At 45.9% G+C, this 25,905-nt stretch overlaps 1 long non-coding RNA gene across 3 annotated transcripts in view; it reads right to left on the bottom strand.

Annotated features, from left to right (window-relative positions):
• Positions 1-25,905, bottom strand: part of LOC110310163 (uncharacterized) — a 205,261-nt gene that overhangs the window by 129,866 nt on the left and 49,490 nt on the right. For 2 of the 3 annotated variants that reach the window (XR_002379818.3, XR_003834956.2), the window contains exon 2: positions 4,731-5,098. This is a non-coding gene — a long non-coding RNA (uncharacterized LOC110310163). The remainder of the gene's footprint in view (positions 1-4,730; positions 5,099-25,905) is intronic. The other variant, XR_015045564.1, reaches the window with a different exon arrangement.

Below are 25,905 nucleotides of genomic sequence, written 5' to 3' on the forward strand. Positions count from 1 at the left end.
CTAGGAAACCCAACGCTAGACTGAACATTAAATTTCCGTGAGTCATGACACATCTTCAGCATTTTCTTATTTCTCTGTGTCTGCATGTTTTGATCTTCCAATTCTACTTCAACAATTTACTTAAAAATAACTAATATTCCCTGAGTAGATGTTATATGTCCCCAAACAACCCGCTGACTCAAACGCTCAATTGTGTGTTTTATTTCATTCTCACTGTACCGTTGTGTGGGAGATAACAGCCTCCAATCATTGAAAAGAAATGAACGAGAAAGATATGAAGTCACCAGCCAACTGCACAGTGGGAATATTTACTATGCCATGAGTCAACCTAGGGTAATGGAGGGGCTGACTAGAGCACACTTGGTATTCAAAATGCACAACAGAGTGGACAGGACCCACACAGTGCCTGCAGTGGCAGCATTCCTCACATGATTATAAGTTACTCTCGGGAGCTGGAAGGATGGCATAGTGGTTAAGGGCACCAGTTGCTCTTGCAGAAGACCCTGATTCAATTCCCAGCACTCACCTAACTCAATTCCAACACTCACATGAGAGATAACCACTGCCTATAACTGCAATTCCAGAGTATATGGAGGACTGCAAGCACTGCATGCATGTGCTGTACAGATATGCGTGTACATGCTGTGTAGACATACATGAACATGCTACACAGATATACATGCAGGTAGAACCCCACACACATAAAACAAGTGTGGTTTATGCATAATAAGCATAAAAGCATACATAAATAAGATGCTCTCAATAGGTTATAGAATATGCGCACGCGTGTGCGCGCGCGCATGTGTGTGTGTGTGTGTGTGTGTGTGTGTGTGTAGCTGCAGATCAAGCTAAGCCGCCATCCCATAAGGAATCTTCCAGATTCAGAGGGAAGCACAGTCGCCACAGTATTGCCAGATGTAAAGCAGGAGCCATAGCTAACCCATGTCACAGGCTCCGAAGTTTTGCTCCTGTGGTATCATGAGCTTTCTACAGTCACAATATAATATCTGTAAATAAGGACCTATACTCCATGTGAAGGCCCCTTCAAGGCCACCATGTATTCTGGAAATGGAGATTATCTTCCATTAAGTTAGATATTTGTACTCTTAGCGATGATATGTGAGACATCAAAGGTCTCATAAGCCAGTAGCAATATCTTTACAAATTTGTTAAAGTTGCATACAAAACAATCATTTTTTCTCTAAAACAGGCTTGCCAAGTCCAAATGTAAACATAGTTTCTGGGACCTACATGAAGAACCAGGATGCTCTTAATGACTATGTAGATCTCTTTGAACCTCAGAATCTTCAAATGTGAAGCAGAGGACCACCCCCACCCCAGCAGATGAGGTGGTCCAGGGGACTTAACCCAGTTCATAGACAGTCCCATGCAGAGCACCAAGAACACTAGAAAAAAAAGAAGCCCAGACTCTTTTCATGCCAAACAGTGCAGACCCACTAGGGTTCCCAGCACCTCTGCATTGGAACAGGTCCAGGACTCTCAGCTATCGCTAGGGATGAAGAATCTTGAGGGACAGCCCTCCACTAGCACAGTGCTTCCTTCCATTAGCACAGAAGCCCACTAAGGAGAACCAGTATGGAAAACAGCAATCGACAGGACACATGGCAGGTAGCTGAGGAACAATTGAGGGCATGAACCATAAACAGAAATACTGCCTACTCTTGTAACCACAAGAGGGAATGGCAGAGCTGCCTTAGAAGTCATCAGTACCAATACCACCACAACCAATGCCACCAGCATCACCAGTGCCAGGACAAACAGCACCAGAGCAGTAGAACAGTCAGCATCTAAAGCATGAGTACCAACAGTGCCAATTATCCGCCTGGAGAGACCCTGGTTCTTTGGGCCCAGTTCTAGAGACTGCAGGCCCTAGAAGCTATAGCCAGGTATCAGCCTGGCTTGTACTTTGTGTCACAAAGACTCTTTCAGTCCCAAACACCTCAGCCTAGAAGAAAAATCTCTTAGTTACCTACTAATGAGGAAACAGACCAAAAGAAGAAAGGTGATCTATTCTATATTATAGTCACTCTGGGGGACAAGAAGGGAGCAGGAGTCACATCTCTCAACTCCAGGCAGCATGGCCCATGGCTGTGGAGGCTGGCAGCGTCGTGTTTCCTGAGGAAACCTACTTTGCTTCATAACCCATATCCTACAATGTCTACCCCATGGTCCTGTTTTGACACATATGTGGTTCAGTGTTTGCCATACCGCCTGCACTGGCCTAATAAATGGTGATATCTGCTAGCTCCATGCCCATTCAGCAACTGTCTTATTTCTCAGTTATGGTTCTGTGTTATTTTTTGGGGGAGCCTGAGCCCACCATCACCCTCTTGTAAGGGCAGGAGAACCACCACAGAAGGGTTATTCTAGAGAGTGACCAATCAAAGCAGAGAAAAGGAGCTGTGAGCTATGCGATAAATGAAGAATAGCTGTCACAGAGGAAGAATGGGGGGGGGGGGGGGCTAGGAAGACATAGTGGGGCTAAAAGCCTCAGTAACCCCTCCCTGAAATGACTCCAGTCACCACTCCAATTCAGGCAGGTCTGTAAGCATAGCTCCAAATACCCTATCCAGTAAGTCCCCACTTACCAAAAGCACAAATTCTCCCCAAATCAGTGGTTCTCAACCTTCCCAGTACTGAGACCCTTTAATACACTTCCTCGCAAAACTATTCCCCCCACCATCATAAAATTTTTCATTGCTATTGTAATTTTGCTACTGTTATGAATCATAATATAAATATCTGATACGCAGGATAGCTGATATTCAGCATGGGGTGTGGGGGTGTCCCTATCTATAGGTTGAGAACATATACCGTTTGCCCAGCCTGACTCAACTCCAGCCCCAGTCTCAGCCGAGATGCTCAAGCCCTGTGGAAATCCCTAAAGTCTGTTTTTCTCAGGTGGAGAAAGGAGGACTGAAGGTTTTAAGGGCACAAGAAGCCAACTAGAGGAGAAAGTCCCATCACATACACCTCCAGCCCCAGGAGAAAAACTTCCTCCTTCAGCTGACCCTAGCTTCCAGCTTGACCTTCTCCTAGGCATATACCTAATGAAGTCACAAGCCTCACTCTCAACTCTAGAGTGGAGACACACAACCCTCCCAAAGGAGTGCCGGACTGAATTATGCAGTTGTTCCAAAGGACCATGCTCACATCTATGTTCAGTGGGGCTGCAAGGAAACCACAGTGGGTCACCCTCCCACCAGACGAACTCTGCTGCAGCAATGTACTACCTGTCCAACCTTTAAGCAAGACAGTGAGGTTCTCAGGTTTCTCCAGCATAAAGTCGGTGTACATCTAGGACCTGTGAATAACAGCATATCATAAACAGAGGACTCTGTGTGCGTGGACCTTTTAGGCCTGCCTAGAAATTCATCATGGGAACACAAGACCAAGAAGCCCATCCCAAGCAGACCCTGTGTCAAGATCCACTTTGGCAGCCAAATGGTGACCTGAGCGTTGTGACCTGAGCATTGTGCTACCTCCTACTGGAGCTATCACTCTCCTTTGGGTAGCCTGGCACTACAGTTAATATCCCTGGATTCTACCAACCTTGTAACCCCTAAGGAGTCAAGATTCCCCGTCAGTCTGATGTAGAACGAAAAAGGCCTCAGTTGTCAAATCCATTACTCTCTCCCTCTGACTAGCCATTGCAGACTTGATGCTAAGCCTTCCCATGGGCTGCAGGAGCTATGACCCTTAACCTACTGTCCAAGCCGAGCCACTGCTTACCCAGCTTGGCTTAGAAACAGAAGTTTCTAAACGAACCCACACTCACCCTCCCCAGAAGCTGCCCTGCTCTGGCATGGTCCTGACCCTGTGCAAAGCATCGGCACATATTCAGCACATAGTGCCTGTTGTGAGTCTCAACACCAACCCTGTGACAGAAGAGAATACTAACTTCAGTCATGCTAAAGAGAGAAGGGAAGGGAACCGGATTGTCACTGGTCCTGAGTCACATAGGGTAGTAGAGATTGAAACTCAGAACAGCCACCTGCAGACACACATGGTACCAACCATCTGGTCCCGTGGTGTTCTCCGCTCTTGGCATAGAGCCAGGAAAGGATTTTATTGTGTCTATCTTCCCTATGGAACTGCCAGTGTCTTAATGAATTAACCATCACATCTTCATTTATCATTCTTGTAGGGTGAGAGACCAGTGCCAGGTATACACCAAGTCTCAGAGACACAGTCATCCCCCTCAGGCCTTGGCCTTCGAGGTATTTAGAGTCTAGACAGAAATAAGACCCTTTAATCAGTAAGTACCCATCTACATAGGCAAGGGTAGCTCCAGAGGGGATTCTCTTTTTATTATCATTTTAACTTAGAGGGGCTGGTGAGATAGCTCAGTGGGTAAGAGCACCCTGACTACTCTTCCGAAGGTCCTGAGTTCAAATCCCAGCAACCACATGGTAGCTCACAACCATCTGTAACGAGATCTGACGCCCTCTTCTGGAGCTGTCTGAAGACAGCTACAGTGTACATCCATATAATAAATAAATAAATAAATAAATAAATAAATAAATAAATAAATAAATCTTTAAGAAACAAAAAAGAAAGAAACATTAACTCAGAACAACTTCTACTTTTTGTCTTTCTCCCACAGGCTCCCAGCATCATACCAGACACATAGACAGACATGGAAGACAGCAGATCTCCTCCTAGCAGCCACATCAACAGACAGCTTGGTATAAAGCACAGAAACATACCAGAAACACTGCGTTGAAAGGAGATGGGTCTTGGGGGCTTACATTTTAGAGGGAGCTCCAGGTAACCCGAGAGATGACAGCAAATATTCCCACTGAGTCAAGGGTAGAGATACAGTCCTCTCAGTTTCAGTCCTTGTTCTCAGTGGGCATCCAGGCTGTAGAATCCGACCAACTACTTGTAACATCTCCAGGCAAGCCAGGTGTAGTACTCCGGAATTTGTATCCACCAGAATTACTCCCCAGGAAACTGCATCTTACTGTAAATCCACAGGGTTCGGGAAGTCTCCAGAGAGGCCCCACGACATCTGCAAGCACAGCCCGCTGATGGAGGGCATCTTCTTACCGTGGTCGAGTTAAGAAAATCAGACCTGAGACAAGGGAGAAGAAAACCACTTTGTCACAATCACAGACTACAGTAGCAATCAGCAGTCCTTCCTTATATCTGACCCTGACCTGTCCACAGAGGAATGTGCTTTAAAAAAAAAAAATATATATATATATATATATATAACCCTCGCTAACCCTCCAGGCAGGAGAGCCTAAGAGTTGGCTGGGAGCAGAATGGGGCCTGCCTGAGCCAACTGTATGGATGAGGGAGAGAGAGCGTCAGTCACTGGCTTGCTTTGGCTGACAGAAGGCCAGGCCTGGCACCCAGCCAAGCTCCCCTGCAGGTCTGAAAGGTCCCAGCAGGGAGCTACTAGGCTTAGAGGCTTAGGGGTCAGCTGGTCGGAAGTCAGTCTTTGTTTTGTTTCTTTTTAAAAGCAACCACAAAAGGCTGGCCTGACTCCAAGATCTGCCCTACTGCCTGAGCTACTTCTCCAGGACAGGGCCTAGAGGCTCATACTCTTATTTATTCAGCCATTCCTGGGCTCTTCTAGACTGGTCCAGCTACTAAGCTGGTCTCCTCAATCCAGTGTTTTCACATTATCCTAGAAACCACAAAGGCTGGGGCCTGACCTTCCCTAACCACCTAAGAGCGCTAGTGGCACTTCGCAGAGCATCTGTCATTCATCCTGCTAGAAGCATTTCCCAGTGAAGTTCCTAGAATATTGGGGGGGGGGGGGGGCACAGACAGTAAGTGTGATACACTCCAGGAAGAGAACAGCAGACGCCAGGTAGGCAGTCACCTGTCTTCCCAATCAGAGGCCCGATCCAGCATCCTGCATACCTTATGAAGAGTACCTACCCAAGATGGCTATGATTCAATATTTAGACATTTCCCACATATGCAATCTCATTTCAAGACACACACACACACACAGAGAGAGGGAGGGGGGAAGGAGGGAGTGAGGGGGGAGGGGGGGAGGGAGGGAGGGAGGGAGGGAGGGAGGGAGGGAGGGAGGGAGGGAGGGAGGGGAGAGCTATGAGTTATAAATGGTTATTATTTGGTTGCAGAATTTGAGGCCCAGGGTAGCAACCAGGGGAGTCCAGCAGCTGACTCTCAGGCCTGGAGTCCATTTAGTCTCTAAGAGGGGAAGAGACATGCAGAGGAAAGACACAGCTATGGTTCTCAGCACAACCTCAGTTAGCAATAAGAGGGCAAAGACATAGTTAAACATTTACAGAGAACAAAAGACAAATCTCAAGCCCTGAAGGAAAGTTTATGTTGCTGTGATCAAGTCCGTTAAAGTTCTAGGACCTGAAGAAGAATTCTCACATGACTGGGTGAGCGTTCCTCTCATCAAGGGGTGGTTCCTGACCAAGAACAGAGCCAGTGAGGATGCTCAGGAGAAAAGATAATTCACTGGACTCTTGTCTGTCAGAAAACATCAAGGCGGGGCTTGCCACACCAGGACTTCGAGTGTCTTCAACCCTGAATGTCTCTCTAGAAGGTCTAGAAGGGTACAGCCACTATAAGCTTTAAAACCACACAGAGAATCCAAGGAGCAATGCACACCAACTGAGCGGAGGACCAAGGAAGACCAAAGGAATGTATATTTACCATGACACACACACACACACACACACACACAAAAAAAAAGCTAAATAAACCTCTCTGTGCTCTTAGAAGCCAAGACAAGTGGTGCAACAAGCCTGGTGGCATGAGTTCAATCCCTGGAACTCACATACAGGGTAGAAGGAAAGAGCCAATTCCACAAAGTTCTCCTTGGATGTGTACATGCACACACAAATGAAGAGCAATAGTTAATTAAAATAACAAAAGAAGAAAGCAAAACAAAGTTATGCTGAGTGACTGGTGTGGGAGCAGACCTTCTGAAAGGGCTAATACTCTGTCTATCCAGGTGCTTGCTGGCTCCGCATCTGACTGTGCATGTGCCCACTTATGTGCTTGAGCTGCTAGTGTGTGTGTGTGTGTGTGTATGTATGAAAGAGGGCTTACACTTTTTAAGACTTTCCTGGGAAAGTATACCACGGAACCATCAAGACATAGAAACAGGCCCTCTGACTTGAGAATGGGCATCTACAGGGGCTCCTGACTCTCCACACCATCTTCTCACAAGCTGCTGCTGTCAGCTGGCCGTGCCTGGAAGGCATCCAGGGGGTGGCTTCATCAGGAAGCAAGCTCTGGCTTTGTGACACAGAAAATTGCCCCACGAGAAAGCACAGCCCCGGGGTCCTTTCTCTTGGCTGTGCCTCTTTCCTCTCTGTCTCCCAGACTGTCAGGCCCAAATGTGTCACTTCCTTTTTGACCACCCTCCCTCCTAGGTATTTGTACCAGCTGACTCCTGCAAGCAGATACTGGTGAGAAACGCAGGCTGCTTCAGTGTCCTACCCACCAGCAATAGAGCAAAGGGCTTTGTGTCTGAACTCCCTTGAACACGGGTCCAGGGGATGCTTTGCAAGCTGCAGGGGCATCACAAGGTGCTACAGTAAGCAGAAAAGGAAGCTCAGAAGTCTTCCCCAGTACCCATTTTGTGTCCCAGTGTATCCCCATACTTCCATGACACTACATATAAGTACACACACATATGAGTGTCTCACTCCCCTTCTCTAACTTCTAGAACTGTCCAACAATATCAGTATCCAACCCGGGAAGTAGAAGTCCATCAGAATGCCTGCATAACGAACACAGCCCACTGGCCACAGTACTGACTGCGGGGCCTAGCAAATGGTCCTGGGAGGGAAGGCTGGCCCACCCCTACCCCCTCACTTGGAAAATTATAGTCTCTTAAACTTGACAATGAAGACATCTCCTTTCCTTCCTCACTGACGCACAGAAGCAGCAGTCACGGAGACCAGGTACTCGGACGCCAAAGTCTAGGTCTTGTCTACACTAGAAAGACATTTCAGGGTCTGCTCTCCGACAACACTGTAACTATCCTTCTGTGGACAGAGTTCATTTTCCCTTCCTTTCCTTTCTTCCCCAAGCTGCTGCCTTAACAGAGATCACCTGCTTCAGGATGTACAAGCTTTCTAGCACTGGTTCCTTCTCACACTCAGGGAATGGAATATGAATTGGGTCAGGAACCCAATAAGCCAGAGTGTGAAGACCTTTCGGGCCTCTAGCACATCCTTTGAAAGTATGTCTTTGAGGCACTGGGAGATGCTGTTCCTGGATTCAGAACTGGGTTTAGTTCTTGGCACTTACGTGGTGACGCACAGCATCTGGAATTCTAGTTTTAGGAGATGTGCCACCCTCTTCTGACCTCCACTCACACTAGGCACACACATGGTACACATACAAACATGTAGGCAAAACATCCATATCCATAGAATAAAATAAAGTTAGGAAGGAAGGAAGAAAGGAAGGAAGGAGGAAGGGAGGGAGGGAGGGAGGGAGGGAGGGAGGGAGGGAGGGAGGGAGGGAGGGAGGGAAGGAGGGAGGGAGGGAAGGAAGACAGAAAAGGAGGAAGGCAGAAAGAAAAAAGAATCTCTTTAATTGGCCTGGAGAGATGGTTCAGTGGTTAAGAGGACTGGTTGCTCTTTTTTTGTTTTTGTTTTTCGAGACAGGGTTTCTCTGTGTAGCCCTGGCTGTCCTGGAACTCACTCTGTAGACCAGGCTGGCCTCAAACTCAGAAATCCGCCTGCCTCTGCCTCCCAAGTGCTGGGATTAAAGGCGTGCTCCACCACTGCCCACTGGTTACTCTTCCAGAGGTCCTGAGTTCAATTCCCAGCAACAATACAGTGGCTCACAAGCAGCAATAATAGGATCCAATGCTTTCTTCTGTCACATAGGCTCACTCATATACATAAATAAATTTTAAAACTTTTATCTTTGTTCAATTCAAAACAAATGTCCCCTGGGTTCATCTGTTGAGATCTACAAAAAGAACAGAATGTAAAACAATGCACGCAGAGCCACCATCACCCTGGACAGCTGGGACTCCCGTACATCGTGAGATGCTTACATGGACTCACGGGAGTTTCACAAAGGGTGTGAAGATTTACCTTGCTCTTCAACCTAACCCACTGAGGAGCACCAGGAAGATCATCAGAGCACATTTAGAGTGTTGGTGAGGGTGTGCACAAAAAGGATTAACTAAGCGAGTGAGATCCGCTTTGAGCGTGGGCATTTCCATCCCAGAGACTTGGATCTGTGTGGAAGAAATGGGAAAGGCAGCCTGGAGCAGGCATCTGCTTTTTCCTGGCTGCTGCAGGCACCACTGTCCTGCAGCAAAGGGCCAAAATGGACTGGTCCCTCTGAAACAGTGAGCTAAACTATCTCTGGATGGCTACTCTTGGTTGTCAACTTGAATATATATATATAGATAGATAGATAGATAGATAGATAGATAGATAGATAGATAGATAGATATAGATATAGATATAGATATATAGATATATATATATACACACACACACACATATTCATTCTATAAGTTCTGTTCCTCTAAAGAACCCTAACTAATATAAAACCCTTCTCTCTTTAAGTTATTTTTTTCTGGGGTATTTGTTCATAGAGATAATAAAACTGACTCCCACAAAGGGTTTGGTTTCCTTATTTACAGGACTGCTCAGATCAGAGTGGTCAAGAAGTCACTGCAGTTCCCAGGGGGGCCTCCACATCTTAGCCTAGGAGAACAGATCCTACCACCACTAGAGAAGCTGGGAAAGGACTTAGGACAAACCTCAGTGCTTAGTTCTCACCCGGCCACTAAGAATCTTGAGCATGAGAAGGGCTCAGAGGCCTCTGGGCCACAGGAAGTTGAGGGAGAAAGTAGTCAGCTTCCTGCAGGCCGGAAGGAGACCACAGGCATGTCAAGAAAGGGCAAAGAGGATGAATTACTTCATCAGACTCCCTGCTTAACCATCAGGTCACAGTGATGCTACCTCTGAAAGCTCATGCCCATCGAGCATCATGGAGACTGGAGGCCTGGCACACCAACAGCCACAACACAATGAAACCTTCTAACACCTTTACCAGGCAGGAACCAGCCCCTTATCTACAGGACAGGTCAGAAAGGCAGAATGAGTCACAGGAGCGATAAGATGAACTGGAATGAAGGCTCCATATCCAAGCCCTTACACATCCCATGGCAGCCACCACTGTACAAGGATGTCCGTCTCACACGACAACCTTCTTCTGGGTTCATCCATCCTCTCAGTGACTTCTCCTTCAAAAGTCCTTTGCATCTCCACAGAGCCACTCCCAATCTTTTCATAATTCCTTGGGACTGACCCCAAGACTAATCAATTAGTGCCCCCCATGACATCATCTATTTTAAACCCCAAACCTGACCTCATCTCTGGTCCACTGGCTTAGTATGGACCTAAGTATGTAGAAGTAGGATATTCTTTAAAAAAAAAATTAAAAAAAAAAAAAGCACAGATGTATTTTCTCCTCGTCCTCAGCTCCACACGACTTTGAGACTTTGCACATCCCAGACCTCTCTCCATCAAGAAGCTATGAGCAATTAGGACTATTACACAGCCTCAGATCCACATTACCTGATGCTGCCTGGCAGCTGCTCAGTGTTCAGGGACCATCATGAGACCAGAGAGGCTGGCACACATTTGCAATCCATGTATGGTCAGATGCTATAGAACAGAAGTGGGGTGTTACAAGTTCAAGTTGAGCCTGACAACTCGATAGGGAGTTCAAAGGCTAGCCTGGGTAATTAAAGAATATTCTGTCTTGAATTCTTTTTTTTTTTTTTTTTTAATGTTAAGGGGCTCAGGTGAGGACTGTAGCTCCATTGTTAGAGTGCTTGTCTAGCAGACAGAAATACCTTGAGGTCAATCCACAGCCCTGGATATTTGACATCCTGGCATTTTGGAGACAGAGGCAGAGAGATCAAACGTTTACTCTCCTTCTCAGTTCTGTGGTGAGTTTACCACTAGCCAGGGCTACATGAGACCCTATGTGGGGGCTGGGATTAGTTTCTGGCAATCTGTTTTAGCATTCCTAGGAAATAAATGAACTTATAATCGGAATCCTAGTTTGCAGTCAGTGAACAAACCTTATATGTACTTACTTATCAGTACAATATCTCAGATCATGCTATGTAAAAAAAAAAAAAAGTTGCAATTTTGACAATGTAAATATTGCAAATAATATTTGTATAATATTAGTAAGTGAACTATAAAAAAGTAAAATAAAATAAAACCTCACGATGGGGCTCACTAAGTAAGGGCACTTCCTGTCAAGCATGATAACCTCAATCAATCCCTGGGGTGAGAATTGGATCCTGCAAGTTGCCCTCTGGTTTCCACATGTGATCTATGACCTATGCGCCTACACACAAATATTCATACATATAAATAAAAACTGCAATTTTTTGAGACAGGGTTTCTCTGAGTAGCCCTGGCTGCTCTAGACTCTCTATGTAGATGGCACTGACTTCAAACTCACCAAGATCTACCCACCTCTGCCTCCTGAGTGCTGGGATTAAAGGCCTGTACCACCATGCCCAGCTAATGAGTAGTTTTTTTTTTTTTTGATTTTTAATATTTTTATTACATATTTTCCTCAATTACATTTCCAATGCTATCCCAAAAGTCCCCCATAGCGCCCCCCACTTCCCTACCCACCCATTCCCATTCTTTTGGCCCTGGCATTCCCCTATATTGGGGCATATAAAGTTTGCAAGTCCAATGGGCCTCTCTTTCCATTGATGGCCGACTAGGCCCTCTTTCGATACATATGCAGCTAGAGACAAGAGCTCCGGGGTTCTGGTTAGTACATCATGTTGTTCCAACAATAGGGTTGCAGATCCCTTTAGCTCCTTGGGTACTTTCCCTAGCTTCTCCATTGGGAGCCCTGTGATACATCCAATAGCTGACTGTGAACATCCACTCCTGTGTTTGCTAGGCCCCGGCATCGTCTCACAAGAGACAGCTATATTTGGGTCCTTTCAGCAAAATCTTGCTAGTGTATGCAATGGTGTCAGCGTTTAGAAGCTGATTATGGGATGGATCCCTGGATACGGCAGTCTCTAAATGGTCCATCCTTTCATCACAGCTACGAACTTTGTCTCTGTAACTCCTTCCCTGGGTGTTTTGTTCCCAATTCTAAGAAGGTGCACAGTGTCCACACTTTGGTCTTCATTCTTCTTGAGTTTCATGCGTTTATCAAATTGTATCTTATATCTTGGGTATCCTAAGTTTTGGGCTAATATCCACTTATCAGTGAATACATATTGTGTGAGTTCTTTTGTGATTGTGTTATTTCACTCAAGATGATGCCCTCCAGGTCCATCCATTTGGCTAGGAATTTCATAAATTCATTCTTTTTAATAGCTGAGTAGTACTCCATTGTGTAAATGTACCATAATTTCTGTATCCATTCCTCTGTTGAGGGACATCTGGGTTCTTTCCAGCTTCTGGCTATTATAAATAGGGCTGCTATGAACATAGTGGAGCATGTGTCCTTTTTACCGGTTGGGACATCTTCTGGATATATGCCCAGGAGAGGTATTGCTGGATCCTCCGGTAGTACTATGTCCAATTTTCTGAGGAACCGCCAGACTGATTTCCAGAGTGGTTGTATAAGCTTGCAATCCCACCAACAATGGAGGAGTGTTCCTCTTTCTCCACATCCTCGCCAGCATCTGCTGTCACCTGAATTTTTGATCTTAGCCATTCTGACTGGTGTGAGGTGGAATCTCAGGGTTGTTTTGATTTGCATTTCCCTGATGATTAAGGATGTTGAACATTTTTTCAGGTGTTTCTCTGCCATTCGGTATTCCTCAGGTGAGAATTCTTTGTTCAGTTCTGAGCCCCATTTTTTAATGGGGTTATTTGACTTTCTGGAGTCCACCTTCTTGAGTTCTTTATATATATTGGATATTAGTCCCTTATCTGATTTAGGATAGGTGAAGATCCTTTCCCAATCTGTTGGTGGTTTTTTTGTCTTATTGATGGTGTCTTTAGCCTTGCAGAAGCTTTGTAGTTTCATGAGGTCCCACTTGTCAATTCTCGATCTTACAGCACAAGCCATTGTGAGTACAGTTTTTAAGCACAAATAAATTGAAGGCTGGAGGGATGGTTTCAGCAGTTGTGAGAACTTGTTGCTTTCTCAGGGCCTGGTTTGGGCTCCCAGCACCCACATGGTGTCTCGGCCATCCATGGTTCCAGTTCCAGGGGGTCGGATAGCTTCTACTGACTTCCCAAGGTACCAGGTATTCACACGGCATACATTTCATACAGGGAAAAGAAACAAATGTACCATAATGGGGTTTTTTGTTGTTGTTTTGTTTTTCAAGACAGGGTTTCTCTGTGTAGCCTTGGCTGTCCTAGAACTCACTTTGTAGACCAGGCTGGCCTTGAACTCAGAGATCCACCTGCCTCTGCCTCCCAAGTGCTGGGATTAAAGGCGTGTGCACCACCAAGCTCAGCTATAATTGTTTGTTTGGTTTTTTTATGCAAAAGATATAACTCAGTGATAGAGGGCTTACCTCACATGCACAAGGCCCTAGATCTAGTTCCAACAATGAGGGGGAAAATATCACAGATGCCTACTGGAAGAACTGGACATTTGTGTAGACCTACCACCATGTGCTTGGCCAAAGCAATGGAGATTATTTATTGTGATGATATAGCAGAAGGTCCCACTGAGAATGTGGCCAGCCTGGTCTACAGAGTGAGTTCCAGGACAGCCAGGACTACACAGAGACCCTGTCTGGGGCGGGGGAATATGGCCAGCAGAGGTGGGAACAGACTCCATGCGTGCATGTCTGCCACAGAGCCCAGGCTCTATACTGTCAAGGACACTGCCATCCATGTCATCGCTCACTGGCCACACACATGAGGCTGCTCAGTGTCTCTAAGTCCGGCCTCTTTCCTCAGGAACTACCAACTACCCTGTTCATTCCTGTTCATACAAAGCTTCACTTTCCATGGCTTAAATGACGCATGGCCAACTCTAATCCAAAAAATATAACATGACAACTTCCAGGAATAAGCAAACCTATCTATCAACTTAAAGAATATTTCTTGTCGTTATGGTTACTCTATTACAAGTTACTGTTGTCAATGTCTTGCGACAGTTCCCTTACAAATTTTGTCTGTACTTATAAGTTTGTATGTAAAGTTATATGCAAATCCAAGATGCATCTGTAGAGGAAAAGCAGTATCTAGAGGACGTGGAGCAGCTGCAGCTGCTCGAGGGTCTGCAGACAAGGAAGAGAAGGGATGGACTTTCATAGGACTGCTGGAAGGAGCAAGAGAAGCAAGCCAGCACAGAGCCCATTACCTCTTATCATCACCAGCTGCGAGGGGTTCGTCAGCCAAATTAACACTAGTCACGATGGTTTCTCGGCAGCCCCTCTGGCCCTTCAGGAAAAGATGTTTGCAGACTCTCCTGGCTGCACACCCTCTAATCTAAGTAGGTTAAGGAGAAGAGAATGCTATTTCCCCCAAGGACTTCAAGGAACTCACGCAAGGCCTGCTGACCAGGTAAGTAGGCTCAAGGTAAACTGAGCCGGTAACCCGAATTGCTGAGTGCCTTGGAAAGAAGAGCTTGCTGGGGGCTGTGAGGCTGGCCAGGGTTTCTCAGGAGCTCTGAAGGGAATGCACCAGAAGCTGGAGGTAGGCCTAGGTCCTGGGAGGCCACAAGCAAGCACCAGAGACGGAATGTCTGCTGCCTTGTGTCCTCGCCTAACCCAAGCAAGAGAGCTGTGCAGGGCAACTCCAGCAGGCAGGAGGGAGGGGGAGGGCAGGAGCCAGCAGCAAAGCACCACGTGCAGTCAGTAACAGTCAAAGCCGGCCACTCCCCATTCCCTCTCTCCTCTGCCTCTGTATTCCCAGACAATCTGCTGCAGCAGCAGGTAAGAAGGAATAAGGACAGAGACTGGGCCCCACTGAGCCCACAAGGGAGTCAGCTTCACCAAATGCTTCCTGGTGACTCTGTCATCTCCTCTGGTGGCAAAACGGACCCCACTACTGAAAGAATGCATAGATCTCAGGGTTCCTATGCAAGGTTCTGTGACTCCTTCCAAATTTGGGCTAACAAAAAACCGACAGGGATCGTTCCTTCCACATCCCTATGGTGTTTGTAGCAGCTGTGTATAAAGGGCATATACTTCTGACACAAGCAGAAAAGGAGCTGTAGATTCTAGGAGGGGTTTTGTTTGTCCGTAAACACCTGGTACAGGTATTCTCCTTTGGGTGTGTAAGAACAATTGCTGGCTGTCACACCAAAGAGGAACAGCAAGATGTCTTGGTGTTTTGAGGTGCTTGCCATTGAGCCTAGTGACCTGATTTTCATTTCTGGAACTCGTATGCTAGAAGGAGACAAGTGACTCCCATAATTGGAACTCTCACTTCTAGATGTGCACTGTGATGTACGTACGTGTACACACTCACACACACACACACACACACACACACACACACACACACACACTAAATAAATACTTGTAAAATGTAAGGTTCCAAAATGTTTATACCAATTATCTTGCTTCTTCAGTTCCCTTACATACGGTGAGAAGCAGTCACGGTCTCCTAACAGACTCTGTTTGACATAAGCATGTGATCCTAGGCATCAGGAGTCCGACAGTTTAGTCCCAAGCAAGCCTTGTCTTGTCAGGCTTGAGCAGACAACATGTACAAAGACCTAGGTACCACCTCGGCACAGAGTAAACCAGGTGTGATGTTACACACCAGTAACCCCAATGCAGGAGAGGTAGAGGCAGGCAGACCAGGTCAAGGGAATCCTTGATTACATTCCAGGGTAACCCAAGTGGAACCCAGATTCATTCTCTCTCTCTCTCTCTCTCTCTCTCTCTCTCTCTCTCTCTCTCTCTCTCTCTCATACACACACACATACCACACATCTGAAACAAAAGAAAAACAGACTTGCAAACAGGTACCCACTCAGTCAGATACCCCTGGCAGGCTTATACACCCCAAACAGATGAGGCAACAAGAATGGGGTGAAAAACAGAACATATCTTTTGTCCATTTAGGAAACAACACCAGAACTAAAATAATCTCTCAGAGGCTAGGTTTCCTTCCCTGAAAAGCAAAGCTATTGTTGCAGAGCAAGAGAGCTGTGTTTAATATTCTACTGATCCCCTTGGGTACCTGCATATATGTGGTCCATATACAGACATATACAGACAAGCATAAATACACACATAGATAAATTAAAATTTTTTTTAAATACTAAGAACTCAGATTCTAGCTTGTTTTCTATTGCTGAGATAAAACACTAACCAAAAGCGACCCGTGGAAGAAAAGATTTATCTCATCTTATGATTCTACATCACAATGCAGCCATTGAGGGGAGTCAGGACAGAAACTCAAGACAGCCTGAAACAGGAAGTGAGCAGAAGCTGTAGGAGAATGTTAACTTCTGGCTTGCACCTCACGACTTGCTCAGCTTGTTTTCTTCTATCTTCTAGGGCCACCTGCCCAGGGATGGCACTGTCCATAGTGAGATGGGTCCTCCCACATCAATCATTAGTAGGGAAAATACCCCCTACCCCAGACTTACTTATAGGCCATTCTGGGGGAGGAAATTCTCTAAATAAGCTTTAAGCTTCTTCCCTCTCCCCAGACACCACCAGCTTCTGTCAAATTGACAAAAGCAAACAAACAAAAAACAAAACAAACAAATACAAACCTGCCCAGTGCCACTTGGATTCTAAGCTAGATGCCATGACCATACATACTTCATAGCACTTGACCAATGCTATGTATGACCCAAACCACTTTGCACTTCCCCGGCAAGGCTGCGTGGTCTAGAGCCCTGTGTTTCACCATCTACTCAAGATCCCTCAGTGAGTAAGTGGGAGACGAAGTAGAAAAGGAAGCTTGTCTAGCGATTTCAATTGCTCTCAGAGCTGCAGCAGAGAATATGGAACAAAATGATCAGTCCCACCGTGAGCTTCATAGTCATTAGCAAGTATTTGTGTAAAGAACACATGTAAAGTTGGGGAGAGTATTTTCTCTATTTCCCCACACACTGGGAGAACCCCATTCTGGGAGAGGTACTGTCAAGAGTTTCCTAACAAATCACTCTACAGTGGGCACCTTAACCTTACTCCAGAAGAAACAGACTCCTTCAAGTCTGAGAAGTCTACTTCCCAGGAAAACTGGGCTGTTCTCTCCTGGGGGCTCTAAGGAGCAGGCTTCCCAATAGAGCCCTCAGGCCCTGTCACTGTCTGGCTTGTGGCGCCATCTCTCCCATCTCTACCTTCCCTTATCACCTGGACTTTTCCCTGTATCCCTAAGACTGCCTCCCTCCCCCTCCAATCTTGGTCCAACACCAATCCCTGGCTGCGGAGTTTACCAGAAGCCAATTCTGAGTTAGGCTAGAAAGGCAAAGAAAATCTTGGGGTGTGATAATCTGCAAAGAAGCCCCCAGTCTGGAATCCAGTCGAGAAAGAGAACTTCAGCACTTTCTAGCCAGCAACCGGCAGTTTTCTAGGAATCACACTAGGACCTCCTCCGTTCAGAGGGAAGGGACATGCACAAAGCTCCTTGGATAACCTTGGTGACTCCTGGTTTTTCCTTATTAGACTATGATTGCACCCAAGGCGTCTCTTGGGCTGCTTCATGAATCTCTCTCATCAAAAGAGAGAGGAGCAGGGTGTGGTGGCGAACGCCTTTAATCCCAGCACTCGGGAGGCAGAGGCAGGCGGATTTCTGAGACCAGTCTTGTCTACAAAGTGAGTTCCAGGACAGCCAGGGCTATACAGAGAAACCCTGTCTCGAAAAACCACAAAAGAGGGGGGGGGGGTTAAAAGGTATTTCTTACTTTCCTCTAATGAGCATAAACTCCCACTTGGATATGACATACCTTCTCAACACCTCTCAATCTCTCCTCCTCCTTCCTCCACCATCCCTCCCTCCCCCATTTTTAATTTTTTTTTTTTTTCAAGACAAGGTTTCTCTGTATAGCTCTGGCTATCCTGGAACTGACTCTGTAGACAGGCTGGCCTCAAACTCGGGAGATCCACCTACACATGCTAGAATGAAAGGTGTACCCTACCATGCCCAGCGCCTTTTCTCGTAGCCCTCATACTAGCCTATATTAAAATACTCTTGATAACATCAGTGATACTAGTTCACTAAACTGATCCTGAAACTTATTTCAATATTGAAGCCATAAACCTAAGTTTGGCCTGAGTTGAGATCTCTAAAAAAAGAAAAAAAACAAAAACAAAAACAGGGGGCCTCCTAAGCTAGTGGGGGTGGCTGTGTAGAGCTTTGTTCCTGTCTTCTACATTTCTCACTGCTGACAAGATAAGCTCACCTGACCTGAAGTAATTATGTCACAGAAATCTCCAGTCCAAATAATGGCATATTCTGAGGCTAGAACGGGACCAATGTGGGAGGGGCCCTGTCAACCCAGAAGATTTGTGGCTAACCAGGTTCTTTTCTCATAAGGAAAAGATTAATGACTGGATGTGATAGTACTTGTTTTAGTCCCAGCACTGAAGAGGCTGAGTGAGGCAGGAGGATAGCAGTTAGTTGAAAGCCCAAAGAACAGTTAAGGAAAGGAAGAGAGAAGGAAGGGGGTTGGGAAGCAAGGGAGAAAAGCTGACCATTCCTAGGTACACTGGATCAGTTTCTCACTTAAAAAAAATAAAACAGGGGCTGGAAAGATGGCTCAGCAGTAAAGAACTGCTCTTCTAGAAAACCCCAGTTCAGTTCCTAGCACCCAATTCACATCTCACAAGTGTTTGTAACTCCAGTTTCAGGAGGTCTGACATACTCGCACATGCAGGCAAAACACACAAAATAAAAATAAATATATCCTTAAAATAAATAAATAAATAAATAAATAAATAAATAAATAAATAAATAAATAAATAAAAGTTGCAGGTGACAAACATCCTCCAAGTGGAAGCTGTGGGGCTATGGGCAATGGTAACAACCAGGTCCTTAAGTTCTTGGGGTGAAAGAAGAGTAGAAGAGCTTGCTTGAGTATCTGATATACACCAACGCTTAAAATTAGGTAATGAGAATTAATTAAAACCTGATGACACTAGTATCATTACTATTTAATAACAAAGAGTAAGAATGGAAGCTTCGTGACTTACTAATGACTGCTTAAACACTTCATCGCAGTATGTAATATGCAAAACACAAACCTGTAATACTCAATACACAACTTGCAATTCATGGGAGCCTAATTCTAGCCCTAGACCCCGCCCTCTGCTCACATACCAGATCTACCATCAGTGGAGTCCTAAGCTGTATATTACTAACCTCACCTAGCAGGTGCAGCACCTCCTAATCAAGGTGTGCATTAGCCCCATGACAGAGTATACTTGATCTGCTCAAAAGCAAAAGGGACCCTTTTCCTCCTACTGGGTTACCTTGTCCAGCCTGAGGATTTGTGCCTAGTCTTGTTATTCTGGATTCGTTTGATATCCCTGGGAGGCCTGCTCTTTTCTAAAGGGAAATGGAAGAGGAATGGATCTGGAGGAGAGGAGATGTGGAAGTCAGTCGGGGGACTGGTAGTAGTAGGGGGATGGGAAACGGTGGTCAGGACTTAACATCTGAGAGAATACACTGTGAAAAAGAATAAACAAACCAAAAAAGAATAAATAAAGGGAATAGAATTAAAAAGATACCTGTGTTCAGAGGAAGGAAGAAGATGTGGAACCATTAAAAATAAAATTCTCCTGTGGCATCTGTGTGTCTTCACACACTGCTTATTTCTAAGTGTTGAGATTCAGACCCTGAGCAAGCAGCTGAAGTGCCTATTTAACATTCCAAAGTGGATCTGGCCTCAGATTCTCCCAGCATCCCTCAGTCCCTACCTGTTACAGAGTATGGCTGGCATGCCCCACCCTCTATGCTGAACTTTCCACCCTCTATGCTGAACTTATCTAACCCCTGAATAATGTCTACCCTAACACCATCATACAGGGGTGCTCGGAATTAAATGAGCTGATATTTGCAAAAGGCTGGGATGGCAGCCTAGTTCGAAGAAGTGCTCTCCTATCCTATGCTGGACAGAATAATTATGTTATAATCAGAAAATGTTGTAAAAGTCAGAAAAAAAAGATAAAGATAGCCAAAGACAGAAGGGATCAAAAACATCAACGTAAGGAGCCTTTAATGATGCTTTGTGATGGTTTAGAATGGTCTACCCAAACCTAGCCAAGTCTAACCATGTTATGGAGGTGGTAAAAGCAGTTACCCTAAACATCTGGGACACTCACAGAATGATAGATGATAGATAGATAGATAGATAGATAGATAGATAGATAGATAGATAGACAGACAGATGTTGGATAAAAAGTGACATTTCCAGTGATGTTAGCTCAAGGCAGGGCTTTTCAGGCCATTTCCCCTGGCCTCACCCTGTGCCCATATTAATCATCTCCCATTCCAATAACATATGTGCATAAGAAATGAGATTCAACCACCTCAAGTACTGTTCTCAGCATATACTTTTCACCAGCCGCCACTCTGGAGTCAAAGAGGGCCTGGCCTGGAAGGAAAGGCAGGGAGGAAGTGCTAGCTCAGCAGAACTAGCCTCTCCTAGCAGAGCATCCTCAGAGCTGAGCAGAGGCTGCAAACGAGCTTCCCACTCATTGTTATTCCAACCAGGTGTCTGCAGGCAGGCAACCCCAGGATACTGCAGAGGAATGTGAGCTTCACACCAGATCGGAAGCAATGCCCCCTCCCAATTGCCCAGCACCCCTTCCTGGTGTAGGAGGAAATGAGGGATGGGGGTGGGCTCCAAGCAGAGTTGCAGATGAGCCAGGCTTGCACATAAAAGATCTTGCGAGGCTGCTCTGTCTGGGCCTCTTCCTCCTCCTTCCTTACTAAGCAAGGGCGCCCCTCCCCTTCTTCCTCCCCAACAACCTGACCTTGGCAGAGGCCAAATACAAGCCTAGGCAGCATCTGGCCATTCCTTGCATTCTGCAGAGCAGGCTGAGAGGCTTGAGAGGGGCAAACGAGGCTGCTGAGCCTTTCCATGAGGTAAGCAGTCCTGGCCCCTGTGTGTAGATAACAGGTGAGCTTGGTTTTACAAAGGTATTTAATATCGTCCCAGGAGGGGAATCCAATCCTCACACATACACAGTATTAAGGAAATTGCCATAAAGGCTTTTTCTAATGAAGCCTAAGGCCTCTCATAAGGGTGAGTGAAGCCACCCCAGTGAGCAGCTTGAATAAGCCAGAGGCAGGCAAGATGCTCTGTTTGTATCCACATCTGGGTGCAGCGCACCCAGAAAGGCAATAGCACACGTGGCTCCCTCTCCCTTGGGCACATCAAATTAGTGTTCCTCTTTCAGCCCACTATTGTCTCTATGACATGGAGTTTCCTCCTCCTTTCAACCTTATACTCATCTCTAAGCAATCAGGCTCCCACCAGACAGGGAAAGAGAGGACAGTTCGGAAAGAGAGGGTAGTTCGACTGGGCCACAGATAAAGATAAGACGCAGCAGGACCAGCTGTGCAATATATATAGCAAGACAGTAAAGACTGGGCGCTTGATAGGCGGGAAGCACTAAAATCAATTCAGAAAGCACAAAGATCTCTGTCAGGGCTGCCCCACCCCCACCCTGCCCTGATATCACACTCTTGAAGTCAGTCAAGGAAGTGTATTGATGAGGCAGCCACAGTCTCCACAAAGGAAGACGAAGCAACAGTTTGGACACACTTTCAGGAAGGAAAAGGAACATTTTGGACCATGAGCCAGAGGTGCTCACCCATCGCAGCTAAAGCACTTGTCAAGCACTTCCAAGATGCTCAAAGGCCTATCAAGCACACAGCCCAAGGATCCAGACAGCGAGGCACTTATGTCTGCAGCAACACTAGGTGATGTCACCCGAGCCAGATGCCCAGCTAAGGGCTGGGCAGACTATCACAGAAGAGGTAATATGCACACAACACAGGGCCTTTTCTCTTACCTATCCTCAACTCCAGGTTACTTAGCCATCCTGCTAGACTAGCACACTGATAGGCCTCAATGGTCACACTCAAATAAAGGACCACCTGGCATTGGCACACCCTAAGGACCCTTTCAGTTACTGCTTCAACACCCATTCCTTGTAGGCTAAAGCAAATGTGACCGCCAGATGCTTTGAATATTATATACACACAAGACTATCAGCACAGTTTTGGAAATGGAAAAGTCCAAGATAAATGTCCCCAGCCATCCATTAAGAGCCGCATAGTGACTGCTGTTTCGGAGACTGCAGTGTAATTTCTATTTCTTTGCCTTTTCTAACTACTACAGGCTGTTCAACATCCCTCATCTTCTAAGCCAGCAAACTGAGAAGGGTAGACTGACTCCATGAACCACTATCTATCTGGGTACCTTACTATCCAAGTACCCTCAGGGGGCGATGCAACAACTTTGTCACCAAGATCACAGTAGTTGACAAGAAGGCCGCAGAACTGTTGGATACCAGGCAGGGACTCTGGTTCTACATTAGAAATAAGGTCCCCTCAGCCTATGCCCACCTCTAAACCACACTGTAACCCCTACTGTTACAGGTATACATGTTGCCCCATGAGAATGCTTGCTGGGCTTATACCTCAGGGCTTACTCCATACATTTATGGCCTGGTTATAAATATGACTGAAGAGTTGTATGTTCTAGTACAGTTTATACCCAGGGTAACTTATTACTCTGGGGAGGAGATATTCTATCAACTAATAGCTCCAAAGAATGGAGTAAAAAGGGTGGTCATTCCCAATGTGTTAATAGGTTCTCTCCTCAACACTGGGCTGGCCAGAGCTGCTAGCATAAGGGTCTCAGTCTTAATACTCCAAGATACCACTTATAAGGCCCTATAGATGGAGATGGATACAGATATACAGGAGATAGAAAAGTCCATCACAGCCCTACAGGATTCCTTTATCCTCCATGGCAGAAGTAGTCATGCAGAACAAAAGAGGCCTAGACTTGCTGTTCCTCCAACAGGGAGGACTCTATATAGCTTTAGTGAAAAATGTTGTTTCTATGTTGACCATTCAAGGGTGGTCAAAAGGTCTGTGGCTTAGTCAGAAACAGACTACAAGACAAATCCCATTGATTGATGTTAACTTGTGGTTCCCTACATCATCAATGTTTTAGTTAGGTTTGTTAAGGAACAGATTTTCTCTCAAACAACAATACCAGCCCCTAGAAATATCTCAAAGATTCGAGATGGCCCAAAACTAAAGAAAAAAGGGGAAAAGGCTAGACTGACTCTATGACAGGTTTCAAATGGACAATTCAGGAGTTGAGACCTAAATCTGTTCCCAAGAACTGGACAAGCCCAGGCAAGTTCAGGACTCAGAAGCTGCCCTGCCACCTAGCCTGAGTCAAGGACAGTTTTCAGACTCCCTCGACAACAGATTCTAGCCCCCAACCCCCACCCCCATCCGAGCAATGATGCTAAATGTCCCTAGAGATCGAACAAGACAAAGGTCACCTACCCCAGTATATTCCCCTAATGTGCTTTAAATTGAGCCTGAAAGCTCACTTCAGGGTCCATCTTTGTAATGGTAGACTACATGCTGGAACTCTACAGAATAAAACACTCTTTGCATTTATACTCTTAGAGTCCTGGGTGTCACTCTTCGGCAAACCATAGACCCTTACAAAACTGGTCACATCACACTGCTCAGACCCATTTCTGCCTCTCTTGTCTACTTTTGTCTACTTGAATTATTTCTTTAAGGACAGTCTCTGTAAGTCCTGATTGGCCTGGAATACACTGAGCCAAAGATGACCTTGAGTTCCTCATCCTTCTGTCTCCGTATCCCAAATGCTGGGATTAGAGGCATGCACTGCCACGCCTGATCTAGGTAGTACTTGTTGATAGGTTATTTCTCGGCCGCAGGTGAACCGAGCCAATTCAAGTCAGAATGGATTATATTAAAGGTGGGCTTATTGGGAAGCTGTTCTCAGGAGGGCGAGCTCACTGGCCCCATGGACTAAGGCTAGGGAAGTTGCCTTGTGGAAAGAGGGGTGGGGGGAGAAAAAGTGGGCACTTGTGCAGAAAAAGGAGAAGAAAAGAGAGGAGGAGAAAGGGACCAAAAGAGACCAAAATGTCTGGACTATATAGGGAGGAGCCTCTAGGGAAAGTTCAGGGTTGGGGGCAGGGTATGCCAGAGAGGGACTGAAGGATGCTGGAAGAACCAGAAGGCCTGGTCTGTTTTGGTTTGTAAAATATGCACCTCAGTCTCTTGTCCTGAGGTCCGAAACTGAACACTGGTGACCGAACCTAGAGGCTTTTGAATGCTAGACAGCCACTCCCAGCCAAGTTGCACCCTTAAACTTCTCAACTGTTTATTGTTCTTTAAGATGTCCTTTATTTATGTGTCTGTGTGAAGGTATGCTCACATATGTGCAGGTATCTGCAAAGCCGTAAGAAAGCATCAGATTCCCTGAAGCTGGAGTTGTGGTGTGCCATACTTGGATGCTGGGAACCCAATCCCAAGAGCAGTTGAGTGCTCCTAATTGCTGAGACACTTTGTGAACCTCACCCTTGCTAACTTCTGTCATTATACCGAGACCACTGAAGAATTCAAAATAACCTGCTGTTCAAGGTTACCTATTAATGTACTAAACCACTCCCCGCCCCCTCCTTACCATGTAATGTTCCACAGACTTAGGAATAAACATTTTGGGAAAAGCAAAATTCTGTTAATCACAGTTATTTCAGGCCCAGGAATACTGTTCAGTATCAAAATCCAGACTAGCATCTCCAACTCTCAGTTTGAAAACAAGGCCCACCTTAATTCCATCAAATGTTTGGATGGTTTCAATCACCTCTTTATTTATTCACAGGGGCCTAACTTATGCTGGAGTGTGGTGACCTGATGCTAACTTGAAGATGAAGCCAGACACCAGACATCTCCATGTACTGTAAGCTCTGTGGTCCTATCTGGACCACAGGAGAACTGTCTAGTCTGTTTAAGCATTAATCTTCTTAATAGAGTCCCTCCCAACACACAGATTCTCTACCACCTACACTTGGTACTCTGAGGGATAAGAGGACCTGCATTTTCAAATCACACTATGTCCACTGAAATTTTTCCAATTTTGGAAATATTGTGCCACAATTATACACTTGTATAAAAAAATCTTCTTAGTGCCGGGCTGTAATCCCAGATGCCTAGAGGAAGGCACAAAGTCACAAGTACAAAGGTCAGCCTAGTCAACCAACTCAGCAAGCCACTGTTCCAAATAAAATGGAAGAAGAAATGCTGGGGTAAATTCAATGGTAGAGTACTTGTCTAACATACATGAGACTCTAGGATCAGTCCCTAATTCTGAAAATCTGAAAATGTCCTTGGGAAACTTAACTACTATATACAATGCCTATACACCAATAAAGAAGGGAGACAAGAAGACAAGGAGACAGACAAGGAAGAATGGGGGAAAGGAGGGTGAAACCCATTCACAGCATGAGGCTCTTCTGGAGAGAAGCAGGAAAGGCAGTCAACATCCAGGATACAGGTAAGGGCTCAAGAGACTCATCCATCACTGAGTCTTGGTCATGAACCTGAGAACGGATCTCAGCAGATCCATCTGAAAGCAAGAAGGAGGCCAAGGCTCTCCATGAGATGGGTAGTATGCCCAAACTCTTACAGCAGGGGCCTGACAATAAGCTCTCTTCCCTGAACCAAGCTTCCACTATCCTCGTCTCCCGGCTTTGCCCCTTCTATGTAGAGCCAAGCATTCTGACCCTCCTTGATGTCACCTACCAGTCTGTCACCACCCCAGCCTGGTGCCTTTCTTTCCCGAACACTCTTTTCTGTCTCAACAGGACAGGGCCTGGAGCCATGCAGGCAGAGTTCTCATTAGGCAAGCCTAGCAGCCACAAGGTATTCAGGGAACAGACCTAGCCAAGGGGCCGCTGAAGCC

Source organism: Mus caroli, unplaced genomic scaffold (assembly GCF_978045245.1).
Source record: "Mus caroli unplaced genomic scaffold, Mus_caroli_1 scaffold_16, whole genome shotgun sequence".
In the NCBI taxonomy this organism is placed as follows: Eukaryota; Metazoa; Chordata; class Mammalia; order Rodentia; family Muridae; genus Mus; species Mus caroli.